Here is a 20,894-nt window from a genome sequence, read left to right on the forward strand (position 1 = left end):
GTGCTTACTTTCATAGACTAATTATGTGCCATGGGACTGGTGGAAGTACCTACGGCCTTGAGGTGTGAATGAGATATAGGTGCTTTCAAACACACCAGCTTTGAAAAGTTGTTAACCTTGTGAGCCGATCAGGAGAGAAGGAGAGTTCCTGGAGGAACAGGACCCTGGAGCCTCAGCAGCTACTTCTAATATCCCCCAAACCACTAACAAAGGTTTCTGGTTCAGCCTCCCTTGTCCTGTGACGGTTTCAAAGAGTGAATGGGCCTGCAGTTCAGGTGTGGAGATGTAAAGCCTCTCCACCCTGGAGCTGGAAACCTAGACTCTGTAGGGTCTTCCAGCGAAGACATAGTGGGAGACACCATGGTGTGGTGTAAGTTGTCAGGTCTGGACCTTTCTTCATAAGATATGGGGAGTGATAAAGTGCATCTCTTTTAGAAGAAGATGGGCTCAGAACTGTGCGCTGTCCTCAATGGGAGTCTGGTCGTGATCATGAGTGTGGCTATACCGGATACACAGAGTTGAGTTTAAGAAAGTGGGCCATTGGGGCCAATGTTAGCCTGTCCAGATATTCCTTGTAAATGGAGTTGTAAGATTCCTGAGACTGAAGAGTGAAGGAGTGGAATATATTCATGTATGACAGCTGAAAATTCGGTGTGTGTGAGATCTGGGTGCCCTAGAAAAGGTTGAAAGCATTTGTGCTCCAGAGATGGATGGCTGTTGAGCAACTGGAAATGATGTGTGTCCAGGGTATTGGGGTGCGTGTTGGGATGTGTGCTCTCATTTCTGCATCCTGTGGATGTATGAAAAACTATTCAGGAGACCATGACAATGATTGTAACAAATTAGTGCTCCATCAACTGTTGTGTTGGCGGCTTTAAAACACTAATTAAAATGTGTTGTAAAAAGCTTTGAAGGGCTAAAACAATATTACAAAGGGGTTGGAGTATGCTGCACGAGGTGTATTCTGGAAAAGGATGGGGTTTTGTGCATTTCAAAGCATACACTAGTCCAAACGGACAGGATTTGATAAAAACCAGTCTAGATAACTCCCCACCACCCTAACCCCCACTGGGAAGGCAGTGCTGGACTTTGTCATGAGTCTACTTTGTAGCTGCCTGAGATGTCTCAAACCCAGCACTGCCCAACAGGGTGAAATCATTACAGTCCTATTTATTCAATAATTAATTACATTATCATCCGATGTCCTTCATTCTCTGGGATCTGGGGCCTGCTTGGGGAGGTACAAGACAGCAGTATGGCTGTTGGGCCTGTTTTCTAACCAATATTGTTCACCTTATGATAAGGCTGAAAGTCGGTGTAGACGCACAAGTTATGCTTCATCCTTTCCATGCCGCAGCTGAAGGTCATTCCAAAATAATGATTTGTACAGTAGATACGGATGTAGTAATTCTTCAATTACTAATTTGAAAAACATTGGATGTCAAGAATTGTGGTTAGCATTTAGTACAAGAATAAAATTCAGCTACATACCAGCTCACGCTACTGCAGCAAGCTTAGGCATTGATATATGTGACCGTCTGCCCTTTTTCCATTCTGTTACCGGTTGCAACACCACATCTGCTTTTAATGGGAGGGAAGAAAACAGCTTTTGACACCTGAATGGCACCATCTTCTGCTACTTCCACATTTACATTTCTGTCAGATCGACTAAGTTCTGTTGATCCTGCTCACTTTGGAAATTTTGAAAAATTAATTCTACTGATGTATAGCCGCAGTTGTCCATTGCATGAAATAAACAGCTCTCGCCAATTCACGATTGCAAGCGGCAATAGAACTATTGAAAACATTCCACCCACACAAGATGCTCTTCTTCAACATGTAATCTGCGTACCAAGGGGGGCATGTTTGTAGTCCGATGTTAGTGCCCATGCAAGAATTTCCAAATGTAATGCTATAACATCGGACAGCCATTTCGGAGACATCTAAGACATGCAAATAACTGTTTTGCTGTCGGTGCAAAACGTTGTGCCGAAATCAAGGCAAATGCTCGAAGGCGAGCCTCCATTGCACCAACCTTTGCTCTTCCAGTGGGAACTGTTAACAAGATTAGGACAGTATACAAACTCAAATCATCATTGTTTCATATTATAGAAATGTTATCAGGGTTTAATATAATTTTGCATTGTTTAATTGCAACGGAAATAGTATCCATGAGTTCATAGTATGTGTTGTAAGAATACAATGATGCAAAATATAATTTACTTTTGCTACAGTGTGTGTTACTGATTTCTGGTGTCCTTATTGGTGGTCATTTTGGATTTATATTTATGATGCCACAGCCTAGATCCAACGTGGCATGCACATGACATGCAATGATGTGTACAAATGAACTTGTGTGCCACATTTGATGCAAATCAGAAGATTTTAAATGATTTTTTGATATTTATCGGCCATCTTGGATTTCGATTAGACTATATGACATCATAGGCAAAATCCACTTGGGATCTTGCTCTTCTATGATCACTATTACAAAGATGAATTTCTGTACCAACGTTCAGCTTTGTATCACAAGGTGAAGAGTTTTTCAGTCTAACAGCTATACTACAGGAGTGTGGGCACTGGAGGGAGAGGTAGAGAGGAAGGGGCAGTAGTAGATAGAGGAGACGGGCAAGAAATGAGATTCAGGAATGTTACGTGGAGAGAATATATCATTTTACTTGTTTGTAAGCACCCTTATTTTGTAGGGAAACCTAAAGTAAAGGGAGATTATTGGCGTTGCCCGAGTTCACAACATTTATGAGAAGTGCAGAAGTTGGGACTGGGGCCAGGCCTCCTAGTTCGAAGCTGTCATTTATCCGGGTGACACGTCTCCACCCAGGACCAGGCACATTATAGGTTCCCCCGCCCTGCCCTCTTCGCCGCACACCACAGCCTTCAAAGGCCTCCTCAGGAAACATGAGCGCCACCCGCTAATGAGAGGAACAGAACAAGATGATTAGAGGCCAGGCATCAAGGGGGAAACGCAACAATTCATGCTGAAATAAAATATAAAAATAAGCAGGTCTGATAGAAGCACTGCCTCGCTGTAGCTCTGACCACTAAAGTGGCTCCATGTGTCTGGCAGGAGCGCTCTTGCTGCGGGCCGAGCAAGCATGTCATTTTCTGGAGCAGTGATTCCCGGGTACCAGCAGCAGCTACCCGGCTCGGGTTACAGCGTGATGTGAGGGGTGGGGGCCGCTGGGGGGCGGAGGCAAAGTGGTCCAGGCTGCCAGCATCCCCTGCTCCGGAGCCCTGCCCGGATCCCTCGCTCTCTCTCTTCTTTTCCTGAGGAGTGTTCACCCGTGCACACACCGGCTGGATCCGATGGGACCGGCTAGGAGGTGACCCCCCACACTCGAGCGGCAGGCGAAGGAGAGCGCTAGAACCACTCAGGACAGGCAAGTTTCGCGGGGTTTCTCTTTGTAAGGACTTGAGAGTGCCCCCTTGTCATTTGCTGTTTCTTCAACCTTTCCCGCTGCATTGTTGTTTTTGTCACCTTTTAGTGCCCTATCTGCTGTTAGGGTGACATCGAAGCGCCTTTTGCGCGCTGCTCATGTTTAGGCGTGCCTTTTCGTGTCTGGGCCAGGTCACTGAAATGTTTGCACTTGTGCCAAACAAATGGAAATGAACAATCCATTGTGTTCAATATTTTTGCTCCTTTCCTCATAGGGAATCGTGAAAATGGGAAAAAACGATTTCGCAATCGGACTATTTTATTGGGTTCCGTTGTTTAACGAAAGGGATGGTAAAATGTCTCGATTTTTCAGTTGTGAACGGTGGCACAACTTTTAAGATTTCATCAATAATTTTGTTCCATTTTTAATTAGCTGCATATCAAGAGTAGTGATGCATCAGATTATTGTAGTTTGTTTTATAGTGCTAGCCATAGACCACTATTTCTTTGTTAAATTATTTAATACGACAGAAAACGACTTGTAAGCAAAAACATGCTATATTTGTTTTGAAATGTTTTTTCATCCCACTTCTTCGGTTTTTGATGGTGTAATCATGTTGTGCAATATGGACTGAAAAAAATGTGTTCTAGTCCATTCTACGTCAATATCAAAACAGTGCAACGTGACATGCCCTGTTTTCACGCTAGTGCAACGTTTCTGAAACATGGGGCGGGTTGTTTGAGAACAGCATTGCTTCAGAGCTCTGCGTATTTGCAAGATTTTTCATCTCAAGTCACGTGCTGCACCGAGGTTAGAGTGAGGACACGTAGGGACATTTACTGTGGTGGTGAACAGTGGCCAGGTGGGAGGACTCTATGGCAGTGAAAGGTGACGTAGCACTTCATGGGGGGTGCAGGTCCCAGAGTAATGGCGTTCTTCCTGGTCCATATAAAGTCTACCTGCAGTGGCAAATTAGCAGAAGCGGTGTCAGAGGCCCCATTAGTGTAAAATACCCTGAGAGTAAGCATGTCTGGCGTGGAGGACGTTTAATTTGCATCTGGGATTACCCTTATTTTTTCTTCTTTTTTTTAAAAACAGGAGCATCAAATATAACCATGACGGGTCAAAGTAATAACGGATTTTCAGGAGAGTCAGCATGTGAATTAGTCTGTGTAGGTTAATTATTTGTAAATACATCTTATGTAGGGCTTCTCAAACCCCGGCTTGGCTCCGACCATCTTGGACCTGCGCTGGACACCCTGGAATAAACCAATACATTCCTGAAATGTACAAATATATTTATTTTCACATTTTTGTCTTCTGCTTACCATTCCCCAAAAGCACTGCAAGGGACATCAAAAAGTGTGCGTGGGGCACAAACCTCACATGAATGTCACTGCTTAAAATCCAAATAACCACTTCCTGGCTGAAAACCTTCCTCTTCGGACGATTCTAAATTTTGGGATTAAATGTTTCTTGATCGTTTCTGCATGTGCAACACAGACGCCGTGCAGTAACATTGATGCAGACAGGCTGCGAAATCTGTGCAGAATGTCCAAAGGATGCACCAGTGGCGTAACCAAACTTGAGCCCCTCCCTGCAAAGTACCCGGAGGGACCCCCTTCCTCCTGGAGCCAGTCAGGGGCCTGCCGCCCGTGCACAGTGTTCTGTCCTGGAGGGCGGAAGGGGGCGGGGGCTGGAGCTCGCCCAACCCCCGCACCGCGGGGGCTGCAGGGACTGCGGGGGCCTTTGTTATGCCACTGAGATGCACCTGCAGCTCTTGAAACACTCTGTCACTTTACCGCCCTCCACTAAATGTCCCACAGAATGGCACTGGAGGATCTAAACGATCACTTTCTGTTTAGTAAACAAAATGTTGGGCATTTCTTCATGTTTCTAGAAATTCAATTGCGAAAATTTGACTTAGCTCTCAAAAATTCTGGAAATGAGCGAGGTAAATTAACTTTCGTTTTGAGAAGATGAGTCATCTCTTCGACGTGGTGTTCCTCAGGGCTGAATAGATGTTGGCATAACCTGAACTCTGACAACACTGAGGTCCTGATTATAGACTCCCCTTCTTCCTTAAAGAGCAGTGGCTATTTGTGGCCGCCATTTTTTTTAGCTGCCCTGTCCAGGGTAAGGTAGTCAAACGCCCAGGAATAAAAATGGATGAGGATCTTCAAATGTGTTCTCAAGGGCTATAAGTAGTGTGATCTTGCACCTATAAATTCCAGTGTCTTAAATCTACTATACACTTCTGCCTATTGACAGCTGCATACTAGTTATCTCAGGTGTGATAGACTCCAAACGCTATTATTGTTATTCAGTCTTTCTAGACACGATAGCTCCCTCCTTCATCATCATCAGATCTTTCAGAATCATGCTGCTCCTTTGGTTTTTGGAGCATTCCGTAGAAGCCATACAAGGAATATGGTTGACACCTTAGATTGGCTTCCTGCCTATTAGTTGCAACTCTTTCAGCGCCCAGAGAACTCTTTGAGATGAAAGCATGTTCTATAAATTCCTCATAATATTAACATTAGCACTAAGAATCAACCCTGCACCAAGGATCTACTTCTTGCCTATTTAAACCTGGAGTTTTTTTGAAGGGTGATACTGATTATTCAGAGCGCTATTAGTTGAAGCTGCACAGGGTGTATAGTAACAATGTTGAGTAAAAAAGCAAAGCCCACGGTGCTCCCATATTGCCTGACTAAGCACTTCAATATTTTGGTGGAAAATTAACTGAGACACAACGAGAAAGCATGACTTCAGCAAGGACACACAAAGCAATCAAGTGTAGGGGGGGGGTTTAAAAGAGGTGTCTAGCTGACCTACCACCCAACACAGTGCCACGCCACAGAGTGTCATACAATATCGGCTCTCTTGGCATGGTAACCTGGTGAAGAGCTGTTATCACAAGCTGCGCACCAGGTGAGCCGGAAATCCCTACTCAGAGAGAGTTTCCAGCTCATGTGCTGAGGGTCGTTAGTTGTGCAATTACATTGCGGATTTCGCAGCCACAGGAGATGCTTCAGAAATGTTTCATGTTTTTAGCCAAGGTAGGAACGGCGACCTTCCTGTCCAGGTCCAGCCCCCTTCAGTGTTCCCCATACAACTCAATCTGTGCCAGAGTGAAAGCCCTGCCCCTAACTTCAGCTCACCCACCTTTGAGTCTCTGCCTCCTCTTTCACACAGTGAGAAATGTTCCCAGGTTGGCAGGTACAGCATACTGTATTGTACTGCGGCTTCTATAAAGTGCTTATTACCTCAATCAGTGGTGGTAAAGTGCGTGCCTGTTACACCATGTATGGTTGGGAGGATTTTGTCTTTGTTTTGATTCTATGTGGGAAGTGTTTCTATGTCATGAGTGATGACTACTGAGGTGCAGTTATCGTGTTATGGGGCACAGCGCGTAGCAATGTGGTGGATGGTGAAGTTTATGGCATGCTGGCAGCTTTGAACAGATCTACAGGTCCCTGTATGGTATCTTTTGTGGTATACTCTGCTTAGCTGGTTACTGCACGAGGTTGTCCAATCTGAGATTTTGTACATAGTTGTGGTCATCAGCTGTTATGGTTAGAGGGGGAGAGTACTGACACCATCAGCATGAAACGGTATAACTACAAATATTTATGATTGTCTTAAAGAAAGAAATGTGTGTATGACAAATTCCAGTATTTCCCCTAGCATTTACCTGCACGAATGAAAATAAATCTACCAGAGGACTTCATAAAAACTGCGTGGCATTGTGCCCTGCTCATAACTACTTTAAAAGATCTTAGACTGAGTACATTGAGCACTACAAGTACCAGAAAACCTTGGGAAGCTGACAGCTCTGCCTAATACAGGGCAAGTGCCAGGATGTAGAGGAGCATGCTGCCAGATTATGCGGAGCTTGAACGCCCCCCCATCCCTTCACCCTAGTGACAGTGAAAGCGCTGGGATATCTATGGATTAGTCCTGAGTGAAAACTGCATATGGACACTCAAACTAGCCTTGGTAACACAAGATAAATACAAAGGAACATTATAACCACTGAAATGTGCAATAGGAAATATACTTTCGTGTGGTCGCTTGCTGGGGGGCACTTAGAGAAGATGCGGAAATGAGCATTTTGTAAAGCACTTAAATAAAGTGCACACTTACTCTTGAAATTTTTTTTTCATGTGGCCTCACAGCATGCACAACAATAAGGGTCAAACGATACTGTTTATTCGGTTGCTGCACAAAACACAGTCATTCATTTCAGGCTAATATGAGTCATTAATGGCCCGGAAACTGATGGAAGAGTAAGTGGAGACGTGATATTTAGTGTCTATCGTCCAAGAGCTTGTAATGTAATCAGCAGTTCTGGGGACTGAGACTTCTTCCAGAAGTCAACACATCTGCAAGAAGACTTTCTTTCTTGTCAGCTCAGATTACAGTCCCGGGTCTTCCATAAAACCTTCCATAAACGAGCACTGCCTGTCCTGACTGTGTACCAACTCCTAAATAAAACAATTTGGGGGGACAGAAAGGGGGCTCCTTAATTCTCCAGCACTGCCGAAGGTTAAAGTTTTAAGATTGTGTCATTCACATCCCTGGGTGACGCCAATAACCATACAAGGGCGTGTCTCCTCGGGCATGGCAAGGCAGGGTCTGGCCGGACTTTCAGCAGACTCCAGTAGTGTTCATTTCCTCGGTGCTCAGGCGACGCCACTGGCCTGGCATTCATCTATTTGCTCAGTGTTCTCCTGACTCATTGCATGTTTCCCATCGTCTCGTTTTCAGCTAAGTCCAATGACTTAGTTTCCTTTGATTTAGCTTTTACCTGCTTCCTGGGTTTGACATTTACCTGACCTCTCTGTGTAAGCTGATTTCAGTGGGTTTGCTAGTATGTACTTGGCTTTCTCCTCGCTGCACTGCCTTGGATCGCTCTTAACTGTAATTCCCTGACTTATGACGACTCTCTCTAATGGCTTGAACTACATTTTGCTCCATTAGCACACGGCTTCAGCAACTTAGCTTGTGCCTCATTTTATTTTCTGCCTTACGTAGGACTCTATTGCTTTGTCCTGCATTTCACTCCATCGACTTTGCTTGCTTCTGGTTGTAGCCCTCGTGATTCCGGTATCGTGGCTTGCAGCTGATTCCTGGGACTTACGTTTCGTCCAACCCTATCCATTTATCTGGCCTCACCTGCAGCTTACATACTTGACTCTTGTCTAGCCTGGTTGGTTTAGCTGGCAAACGATTTAATTGGCTTGACTTGCACCTAATTCCATTGGCTTAACCTGCATGTCCCTTCATATGTTTCATTGGAACCTGGTCCCATTGGCTTGGTTCTACCCAATTATTCACTTGTTCGCTTGACTTGAATCCACTTAATTGGTTTGGCTTGCACCTTGCTGCATTGGCTAAGGTTGGCTTTGAATCCATTACCTTGACTTGTAAACAACGCCATAAGCTGGCTTGAGTTTCTCCAGCTTCAATGATTCGGCTCAGACGCAGCTGTGTTTGCTAAACTATTTTGCCTCACTTCATTGATTCAGCTTGTATTTGACTCTGCTTGATTACCAGTTTGACTCTACTAATCTCTCCTGACCCTGGCTCAGAAAGGTTGCATTTGATTCTATAAAATCAGCTTACACATGACTCTCCTAGTGTTACCTCTACAGGTCTCATTGAATTTGATATATGCATAATCAACGTTTTTGTCTGGTTGCTTCCTCCATTTCTTTGACCTGTCTCTTTTCTCTTCAGCTTCTCTAGTACCATGCTTCAGGGGCTTGACGTGTGCAGGACTCCATTGATATTTCCCGGAAGTGTCTAAGTGAATTCTCCTTGATTTTATTGACTTTGCTTGCACCTGTCTCCATGGGCTTGAGACTGACTCTGACACCATTGGCTGTTCTTGAACCTGCCTTCTTTGGCCTGGCTTAGGTCTGACTCCATTGACTCCGTTCAGACCTAATTTATTCGGTTATGGTTCACTTCCATATATCTCTGCACTGTCACCAACACACCTTTTTTGCGCCTTTACTTAAATGATGATTACGGGCCTGATTTAGAATTTGGCAGACAGGATTTACTCTGGCCCAGTGGATATCTCTTGCATTGACAAGCACTGCCATCATTGTGATTAATGTCTATAGACTGATAGATGGAACCATACGGCAAAGACTACATATTTTTTTTCTTTTCAAAAACAAAACCTCAATGTGGGATTTTCTTTTTGAAAATGATAAAAAAGCAATGACTTTCTCCCCTCAAAGATGACTCCCTTTTCTTGGGGCATTGGTGGTGTTTTACAAGTTTCCACCTCCTATTAATGCCAGGTTTTCAATGGGGTGATGGATAGTGAAATCTGCCCATTTGACTGCTTACTCTAAATTGGCCAGATCGTCAAATGGCCAAACCTCCAACGTTCCTTACTCCAGTAGCGACCAGTAATTTTAGGAGGGAGGGGGGCAGGCGGGAAGCACAATCACACTCATTCATCCACACACACTCACACATGCACATCCATTCACAACACTCATCAAATATTCAAACAAACACGCACGCACCGAACATTCATTAAAAAAAACACACACACACTTACTTTCAGCTCTTCTTCAGAGGTCCCAGGAGGGTTGGGGCTGCTGACTTCCCTCACTGGCTGACCTTGGACCTTAGGTCAGCCAATGAGGGAAGGCAGCAGCCCCAACTTCATCACAGAGTGGGGTGGGGTCAGTGAGACTGCTGAACTCACCCCGCTCTGTGACAAGGTGTCACTGATTGACACTCACCCTGGACGCTTCTGGGCTTAAACCTGAAGCGCCCAGGTCGGAGTCAATGAGTGATGCTTCCCCTCGTCACCGAGGGGAAGAGCCTCGAGGCATCTTTGCTGAGCTGAAGAGGTCACGCCCATAGGAGCTGTGACCTCTTCAGCCCATCAAAGTTCAGCTCAGGCAGAGAGGAGTCTGCTCAAATCACACATGTCTGCTCCTGGCTGCCTGATCTGAAAATGAAAGTGCCTGTCAGGCTGACCTTTGCTCAGCCTGACAGGCACTCTTCAGGAGGGGCAAATGGTGGGGGGGGGAGGGGCATGGCCCCTCTGCCTTAAAGGACGGGCCGCAGCTGTCAGAAGGTTATGTCAGTGACAGAGACGGACTAGTCTCCGCTGCTGACATACCTTAGGTCCAGCTGACTCTAAATGAGATGGGTGGAACTTCAGTTTGGCAGAGAGGATACCCAGTTGCCTTTGCGATGAAGTAACCCGTCTCACAAACTTTAAACCAGGCCCTGAGTCTGCTACAACAATCTTTTTTTGAGGTTTAGAATCTCATTGGTCAATGCAAAAGGACAGAAATTTCCAGAACCTCAGTCCGTACTGCTGCTTTAAGCTCCAGGGAGGGCAGACCCAGTGAAGAATGGGGGATTGGTGTAAAAGGCAATGTCAGAACAAAGGAGCGTGTGTGGGAGGACTGGGGGTGAGGGGCTTTCCAGATGTTTTTAATTCTTTGCAAATAATTCGATGCAGTGTTACTCGATGCTGCTCGGGGACCTGCGGACTGGCAACATGCTCATCAAAATCTGTTTTCTCTTCACTGAAAATGGATCTCATTTTGGTGCCCTTTCGATGTAACAAAGGACCCCAGTGGAAGCCAGAGAAGGCCACGATGAATTTACATACTCCCCGTTCGAAGTCACTGACACTTTTGTATACTACACACGACGGAGTAAGGCAATTTAAAATGTGGGAATGCACATTTTCACAGAGCAACGTCTACGTGTTAGAAAATAAAGTTCCATATTGTGTAATCATCTAGCGAAAGAGTCACGTTAATCTTGACTTGTCAGACAAAAACATTAGTCTGTAAACGGTGACCGTGGATCACACATGCATGATCCTTGTCGTGTAAATGATGGGTTTGCCGGGGCAAGAATTTCGTTGATTTTAAACTGTATACATAGCAGCTGGGCTTCAGCCCTCTGAGTGGTGCGGCGTTGAAGCAAGAGACCAATGAAACATAGCGCCATAAGTATCATAGCACTTACATGAATGGCTGTCATCTGGAAATGCCGTGGACCAGATTAGTTATCTTGGCTTCACTGATAAGACGTTTTTATCAGCTGCCTACAACCATTTTTATTAGCTGCCTACAACATACACAATGCATTTTTTTCTGCCCCTCAGGGTGGGCCTGTATAGCATTCATATCATGGCAACCCATAATCAGGGAGACCAAGGATGCTTCTTCATATTCATGCAGGTACCCTCAGGTCTCCTAAACCAAACCCAACAGTTACTGAGAGGCCAAAGATACAATGCACGAAGAGATCTGCCATCCCTCACCAGGACTGGACACTTTACAGCAGTATACACGTCCTTACAATTTCGGCTTGTAACGTGGATTACTTTAATGCAGTCCATTCCCCCTGGACACTCTCCAGTCCCTTACTGGCCTCTTAAGGATTACACAGAACATCCGCCTTGACTGTTGTACCCAGCACAGGACATGGCTTGGTAGTTTGAGCTGTTGACAGAGAATTCTAGAATTCCATGTCTAGGGCAACCGCTTAATTGCCTGGCTGATATTCTGTAAATGCAATTCGTTTAAAAGATCCGGGGATCTAAACCTATCCAGATCCCTCATAGATCCCACAGCAATATAGTAACTCTCAAATCAAGCACTCTCTCAGAGTGGAGAGTGCTACCAGTCCAATAATGTACTTCAACACCTTTCAGGGGTGAGAGGAGCTATATTAATGCCACTTTAATACACAACAATACATTGTACCCCTGTTCCATTGCCTTTGACTTTGTTAGCAAATGTTATAAATTCAGATAGTTCTGAGTCACCCACCATGTTTATTAACCTTTATATGGATGTTAAATTTATATTTGAACCTATAGCACAAAATGGACATTGATTTGGAGTGTCATGTTTCTAGCACTAACACCTCCTACAGCAAGCTATGACTGATCGACTTCACTACCCCTGGTGAGTCTAGTGCCAACAGGAAGAGTTTTTTCAACTGGATTAACCAGTACTGTTGCCCTTTGTTACCAGTGAGCACCAGCAGTATATTATATTTGCTCCAGAGGACACATCTCAGTACCCAATACTCGGCCCAGAACCCCATGATAAGGCCCCACACTGATATAAAGCAATTTAATTGAAGTGTCTCTTTCTCTCTCTTAGAGAATCTATTCAGTGAATTTACAAAGTACTGCTTTATGATTGTTACTAGCTTAAAAAATGTATGTTTTTTTTTCTGGCCATTCCACTTCCCTTGCATCCACCCCCTGTCATTTATCCGCTTTACGTCCATCGTGCATCAGTTCTCCATTGCACGACTAGCTTCTAGCATCTTCACTAGTATCAGCAGCTGGGATTACTTCTACACTTTTTGCACCACTGACTGGCTGGTGTCCCACCTCCCAATGTTTCAACGAGGGCCATCTTGTGCTGTTAGAATGCCCTGAAAAGCTCCTTTCCAACATGGTACCCACATTAATCATGTTTTCTTATAATAAACATGGGAAGTCATGAAAAAAAATCTAATAGAAAACTACCTCAGACGAACCTGTTACCTGGCTGGCCACCAACATTTCAGCGTGCTCCCACTGCCAGTAAGTAGTTTCCTTACTGCTCCAGCAATTCACTGTGCTCCCCCCACCAGTATGTAGTCACTGCTCCAGCATTTCACTGTGCTCCTGCTGCCAGTAAAGAGTTACTGTACTGCTCCAGCATTTCATTTTTCTCCCGCTGCTAGCAAGTACATACTTTACTGCTCCAGCATTTTCACTGTGCTCCAGGCACCAATAAGTACTTACTGTACTGCTCCAGCATTTCACTGTGCTCCCACTGCCAGTAAGTAGTTACTGTGCTGCTCCCGCATTTCACTGTGCTCCTGCCGCCGGTAAGTAGTAACTGTTCCAGCATTTCACTGTGCTCCCACTGCCAGCAAGTACATAGTTTATTGCTCCAACATTTCACTGTGCCCCTGCCACCAGTGAGTAGTTACTATACTACTCCAGCATTTCACTGTGCTCCCGCAACCAGTAAGTAGTTACTTTACTGCTGCATCTTTTCACTGTTCTCCACCTGCTGTAAGCAGTACTGCTCCAGCATTTCACTGTGCTTCAGTCGCCAGTAAGTAGTTACTCTACTGCTGCACTATTTCACTGTGCCCACGCCACCAGTAAGTAGCTACATTACTACTCCTGCATTTCACTGTGCTCATGCTGCCAGGAAGTACTTACTTTACTGCTCCAGCATTTCACTGTGCTCCCACCACCAGTAGGCAGACACTTTACTGCTCCAGCATTTCACTGTACTACCACCGCCAGTATGTAGTTACTGCTCCAGCATTTCACTGTGCTCTTGTTTCCATCAAGTACTTACTTTACCGCTCCAGCACTCCACTGTGCTCCTGCTGCCAGTCAGTAGTCAAATTAGTGCTCCAGCCAACTGTAAGTAGTTACTTCTCTAGCATTTCACTGTTCTCCCGCCACCAGTAAGGACTTAATTTACTGCTCCAGCATTTCACTGTGCTCTCACTGCCAGTGAGTTGTTACTTTACTGCTCCAGCATTTCACTGTGCTCGTACCACCAGTAAGTACTTAATTTACTGCTCCAGCATTTTACTGTGCTCTCGCGGTCAGTACATAGTTACTTTACAGCTTTAGCATTTCACTGTGCTCCCTCCATCAGGAAGTAGTTACTTTACTGCTCCAGCATTTCACTGTGCTCCCACCATCAGTAAGTAGTTACTGCTCCAGCATTTCACCGTGCTCCCGCCATCAGTAAGTAGTTACTGCTCCAGCATTTCACCGTGCTCCCGCCATCAGTAAGTAGTTACTGCTCCAGCATTTTCACTGTGCTCCAGGCACCAATAAGTACTTACTGTACTGCTCCAGCATTTCACTGTGCTCCCACTGCCAGTAAGTAGTTACTGTGCTGCTCCCGCATTGCACTGTGCTCCTACCGCCAGTAAGTAGTAACTGTTCCAGCATTTCACTGTGCTCCCACTGCCAGCAAGTACATAGTTTATTGCTCCAACATTTCACTGTGCCCCTGCCACCAGCGAGTAGTTACTATACTACTCCAGCATTTCACTGTGCTCCCGCAACCAGTAAGTAGTTACTTTACTGCTGCATCTTTTCACTGTTCTCCACCTGCTGTAAGCAGTACTGCTCCAGCATTTCACTGTGCTTCAGTCGCCAGTAAGTAGTTACTCTACTGCTGCACTATTTCACTGTGCCCACGCCACCAGTAAGTAGCTACATTACTACTCCTGCATTTCACTGTGCTCATGCTGCCAGGAAGTACTTACTTTACTGCTCCAGCATTTCACTGTGCTCCCACCACCAGTAGGCAGTCACTTTACTGCTCCAGCATTTCACTGTACTACCACCGCCAGTATGTAGTTACTGCTCCAGCATTTCACTGTGCTCTTGTTTCCATCAAGTACTTACTTTACCGCTCCAGCACTCCACTGTGCTCCTGCTGCCAGTCAGTAGTCAAATTAGTGCTCCAGCCAACTGTAAGTAGTTACTTCTCTAGCATTTCACTGTTCTCCCGCCACCAGTAAGTACTTAATTTACTGCTCCAGCATTTCACTGTGCTCTCACTGCCAGTGAGTTGTTACTTTACTGCTCCAGCATTTCACTGTGCTCGTACCACCAGTAAGTACGTAATTTACTGCTCCAGCATTTTACTGTGCTCTCGCGGTCAGTACATAGTTACTTTACAGCTTTAGCATTTCACTGTGCTCCCTCCATCAGGAAGTAGTTACTTTACTGCTCCAGCATTTCACTGTGCTCCCACCATCAGTAAGTAGTTACTGCTCCAGCATTTCACCGTGCTCCCGCCATCAGTAAGTAGTTACTGCTCCAGCATTTCACCGTGCTCCCGCCATCAGTAAGTAGTTACTGCTCCAGCATTTCACTGTGCTCCTGCCACCAGTAAGTACTAAATTTACTGCTCCAGCATTTTACTGTGCTCCCGCCGCCAGCAAGTACTTACTTTACTGCTCCAGTATTTCACTGTGTTCCTGCTGCCAGCAAGTAGTTACTTTACTTTTCCAGCATTTCACAGTGCTCCAGCAGCCACTAAGTAGTAACTTTACTGCTCCAGCATTTCCCTGTACTTCAGTCGCCAGTAAGTAGTTACACTACTGCTCCAGCATTTTACAGCACTCCCGTCATGAATAAGTAGTTACTTTACTGCTTTTCACTGGGCTCCCACCACCAGTAAGGATTTACTTTAGTGCTCCCGCATTTCACTGTGATTCTGTCACCAGTAAGTAGTTACTTTACTTCTCCAGCATTTCACTGGGCTCTCGCCACCAGTAAGTAGTTAATGATCCAGCATTTCACTGTGCTCCTGCTGCCAGCAAGTACATACTTTAGTGCTCCAGCATTTGTCTGTGCTTCCCCAACCAGTAAGTACTTACTTTACGGCTCCAGCATTTCACTGAGCTCCCACCGCCAGTAAGTACTTACTTTACCACTCAAGCACTTCATTGTGCTCCCACTAACAGTAAGCAGTTACTGCTTCAGCATTTGACTGTGCTCCCGCTGCCAGCAAGCACTTACTTTACTGCACCAGCATTTGACTGTGCTCCCGTGGCCAGTAAGTAGTTACTTTACTGCTCCAGATTTTCACTGTACTGCCGCTGCCAGTACCTAGTTACTGCTCTAGCATTTTACTGTGTTCTTGGTGCCAGCAAGTACAAACAATACTGCTCCAGCATTTCACGGTACTCCCGCTGCCAGTAAGTACTTTCTTTACCTCTCTAGCATTTCACTTTGTTCCTGCCACCAGTAAGTAGTTACTGTACTGCTTCAGCATCTCACTGTGCTCCAGCTGTCAGTATGTAGTTACTTTATTGCTTCAGCATTTCTGTGTGCTCGTGCTACCAGTAAGTAGTTACTTTACTGCTACAGCATTTCTCTGCGCTTCCATCACCAGTGAATAGTTACTCTATTGCTCAAGCATTTCACTGTGGTCATGCCACCAGTAAGTAGCTACTTCACTACTCCAGCATTTCACTGTGCTCCTACTGCCACTATGTAATTAATTTATTGCTCCAGCATTTTAGTGTGCTCCCGCTGCCAGCAAGTACTTACTTTATTGCTCCAGCATTTCACTATGCTCCCCCCAATAAGTAGTTACTTTACTGCTCCAGCACTTCACTGTGCTCCCGCCGCCAGCAAGTAGTTACCGTAGTGCTCCAGTATCTCACTTTGCTCCAGCTGTCAGTAAGTAGTTACTTTATTGCATCAGCATTTCACTGTGCTCTTGCCACCAGTAGGTACTAAATTTACTAATCGAGCATCTTATTGTGCTCCCGCCGCCAGCAAGTACTTACTTTACTGCTCCAGCATGTCATTGTGCTCCTGACGCCAGTAAGTAGTTACTGTTCCAGTATTTCTCCGTGCTTTCGCTGCCAGCATGTACTTACTGTACTGCTCCGGCATTTCACTGTGCTTTGCCGCCAGCAAGTAGCAACTTTGCTGTTCCAGCATTTCACTGTGCTCCCACTGCCAGTAAGTAGATACTTTACTGCTCCATTATTTCATAGTGCTCCCACCGCCAGTAAGTACTTACGCTCCAGCATTTCACTGTGCTCCCGCCACCAGTAAGTACTTACGCTCCAGCATTTCACTGTGCTCCCGCCACCAGTAAGTACATCATTTACTGCTCCAGCATTTCACCAAGGTCTCGCTGCAATTGCAAACCGCTGCAATGGACCTACCTAATGTGTCCAATAATGAACATTTAACAGAATAAAGTGCACTTCCTCACTCCAAGGTCTCAGAGTAGCTCCAGCATTGCCCTATAGTTCAGTTTATCACAGGTTCTGAATGTACTGGCGTTAGAAAGGAGCAGACACAGGAAGCAAGGAAAGGAGTGCTGCTCAGAAAGGTGAAGCTGTCTCCTCCAGATGATGGTGGGGGAGCGTGAGGTGCCTATTAGAGTTGTTAATTATTTATACTGTTGCATTCCATCTGCTATTGCATGCTCTCACGACAGTGACAGTTTATCCCAGAAAAGTTTAGGAGCATTATGCAAGTCTATTGCCAACTCTGTAAGATGTGTTGAGCAGCTCCAGGCATATCTGCGGAGCAATAAGGAACTATGGTTTACTTACTTTAAGACTACCAGAAAACCCTTAAGGCAGTAACAAGTTCTACCACCTTTGTCAGTGGGAACTTCTTCACTGCAGCAGTCATTCAAACATTTATGTAGGTACTCACCCATGCACTGCAAGACACTCACAAATGTATTCCTGAACTCAGAGTTGCACTCACTAACTGCTGCTCACTTTCACCCCTGTATAATCATTCTCGTCTGTTCTCGTTCCCCACTGCACCCCTTCACCATGCAAGCTTGCTCATTTCTCATTCAGCCCTTTGTTGTTCTTTCTCCCGCCTTTCTTTTACCTCCTTTTCTCAATATTTTTTACTTCACTCCGTGCTTCCACGAAGAGAGCATTCACAAAACGAATATGTTTTCAGCTTTTAGGTCAAAGCCTACCAGACAGCACAGCTGTCTGGTTGTGAAATTACATCTTGTGGACATTCTAAAAGCTTCCCTTGGAATGCATTCCAGCCATTGGTTACCATTGGCTTTGTAGTTAGTAACTCACATTTTCTGACTTTCTATTAGTTGCCTTTATTTGTTTTGGGCTGTCCTGTACGTCTTTGTCGCTCCCATGGAGGAAACCTCGTTCACCATCACTCCTTGTATTCTTCCACGAGTCCTCACTGTCTGTAAACAGATCTTTAAATTTTGTTTCTCTCTTGTCACATTTCCTGTCTTTTAAAGACAGAGGTCAAATGTTATGCTCTGTCTTTCGAGGGAGCTTGGTGTTTACTTTTCAGTCTCTGACTTCAAAGTGAGAGGATTTATGTGACAATCTTTGGTACTGGGAAATAATTATTTTTTTTTTAGCACACAACAAAATTTAAATGCCTATAATTGCACTGTGCAAATATTTCAGAATATATCAGAATTGTGAAAGTACAAATGAAGGACATTTTTTTCTGCAATTTGGAAGTGTAGTTGAAGCAATTTTTTTAACACGATCAAAAGAAATCAATACACAAGGTGTTGCCGTGTCCACACATTGTTTGTGAGCTGTATAGTTTTATAACTAAAACTGTATGTGCAAATGTAATTATCATTTTAATTGAAAATGTGTTGTCTGTATGACAATGCGTTACCACACCATGCATACTCCACACTACACCACTCCATTCTTCACCACTCCACTCTACAACACTCTACTCCACTCTGTGCCCTTCCACTCTAAGCCACTCCACTCTACAACACCCTGTGGCACTCTACTCCATTACACAACACTCTACGCTACTCTATGCCTCTTCACACTAGGCCACTCTACTCCACTCTACGACACTCCACTCTACAACATTCCCTGCGACTTTACTCCACTCTGTGATACTTTACTACACTCTACGCCACTCCACTCTATGACTCTTTACTTCACTTTATGCCCCAAGACACTCTAGGTTACTCCACTCTACTCCATCCTAAACCACTCCACTTTATGACACCCTAGTCCACTCTATGCCACTATACCCCACCCTACTTTATGACTCTACCCAACCCTATGCCACTTCACTCTATAGCGTTACTCCACTCTATGACTCTACTCCAATCTACGCCACTCCACAACAATCTGCTCTATGATTCTCTACTCTATGACACTTTATTCCACCGACGCCCCTCCACTCTGTGCCCCCCACTCTACTCAACAACACTCTGCTCCATGGCACTCTACAACACTCCACTCAATGACACTCTTCTCCACTCTTCCCCACAACACTCTACCCCACTCACGTCTAAGCCACTCTCTTCTATGTCACTAACATTTAGTCAGGCTTTACAGCAGCCATGCTGGTTTACAACAGGGCTAAAACACAAAGCCAATAGGTCTTTCATAGCCAACAGCTATTAGCTATTTTCTGGGTCTGCTTGTCCAGATTGGTGAGTGGCTAAATATGAGACTGAGTCAAAGGAGAGCTGCATGGATGAGGGCATTTATTCAACCTTGCACTCACTCTTCCATCCATTCTTTCACCCATTAACTCTTTGCAGCATTCATCCATGTGCACACATAAACTCACCAGTTGATGAAGAAGCATTTACAAATACCAAGAGGCTTCACATAGTGGCTTAATCATGGACTTTTTTCAGATGGAATGTAATAGTGTAACTTCTGAATTGGATGGGGATAGCTTCTAGTTGTCCCTAACACAAAATACAGTTGTCAAAATGCAAACACTGTTCCTTTAAAGCGGGTTTCCTCAAACACAGCTGCGCGTTCATACAGGATACATAAAAAGAACATCTGGTCTGTCTAGACATGCCCCCATGGGATGCATGAGCATAGCCATTACTTGTACAAAAATGTCATATGAAGGTGAACATTTGGCTTTGCGCCTTTTAGCAGTTGAATGGATAGCCAATCTATCCAGCAGTCTCTAGTGAGTATGAGTTTAAACTGTTATGAAAAGTGGACCATAGCAACCCAGCAAGTACATATCGACAAATGTGTCAGTATATTACAGAAACAGCATTTACATCTCCATAGTTAAGAATAACACAGCAATCCAAATGAAAATACATTTTAGTTAACTACTTAATAGCTTTATTCCCCTCTACCACCACCAATTACCAGTAGATCCTCTCCTTTTGCCTTATATCTTCAAAATGCCGTACTGCTTTACACCAAACCTAGGTAAGGCACCGAAATGATTGCAAGGCCAATGTTCCACAAAAATGTGGTGACCATCTGTTCAGTGTTTCACAGACGTGCATTGAGAAAAATTTCCTATGGAAATCTCATTTTACTGGTCACTGAAAAATGAGGTTGGAATACCCCATATTAACAATGTGCGCCAAATTTTGAACCCTCTAATAAATCCTCTGACTAAATCTTTTTGTCGACCTTGATGCTGCTTTGTTAATTGCAGCCACAATTATTGAAGAATCTAAGGTTCGATTTTAAGTAAGTAAGGTGCCATGCTCTCTAAAGAGATGCAACTGTGTAATATGCTTGTAATAAATACCATATCTCCCTGAAAAAAGACAGTTAAAGTTATGGTTATAAAACATAACCTAACCCACCAAAACTGACTGTAGGCGCAAGCATATTGTGTACATACCAAAAACTGCAGTGGACTTAGAGGCTGCACATTACTTAGGCGGTCATTCTGACCCTGGCGGTTTTCAACCTCCAGGGCAGAGTGCTGCGGAAGCACCGCCAACAGGCTGGCGGTGCTTCATGGGCAATTCTGACCGCGGCGGTAAAGCCGCGGTCAGAAAAGTGCAACCAGCGGTTTCCCGCCGGTTTACCCCTGCCCCAAAGAATCCTCCATGGCGGCGCTGCTCCCAGCACCGCCATGGGGATTCCGACCCCCTTCCCGCCATCCTGGTCCTGGCGGTAAAAACCGCCAGGAACAGGATGGCGGGAACGGGTGTCGTGGGGCCC

The 20,894-nt window shown here is 44.9% G+C and overlaps 1 protein-coding gene across 1 annotated transcript in view; it reads left to right on the top strand.

Annotated features, from left to right (window-relative positions):
• Window positions 1–3,203: 3,203 nt before the first annotated feature.
• AVIL (advillin) overlaps window positions 3,204–20,894 on the top strand; it is a 186,220-nt gene continuing 168,529 nt past the window's right edge. The window contains exon 1 of the mRNA XM_069230920.1: window positions 3,204–3,398. The gene's annotated coding sequence lies outside the window, so the exon portion shown is untranslated. The remainder of the gene's footprint in view (window positions 3,399–20,894) is intronic.

Source organism: Pleurodeles waltl, chromosome 4_2, assembly GCF_031143425.1.
Source record: "Pleurodeles waltl isolate 20211129_DDA chromosome 4_2, aPleWal1.hap1.20221129, whole genome shotgun sequence".
Taxonomy (NCBI): Eukaryota; Metazoa; Chordata; class Amphibia; order Caudata; family Salamandridae; genus Pleurodeles; species Pleurodeles waltl.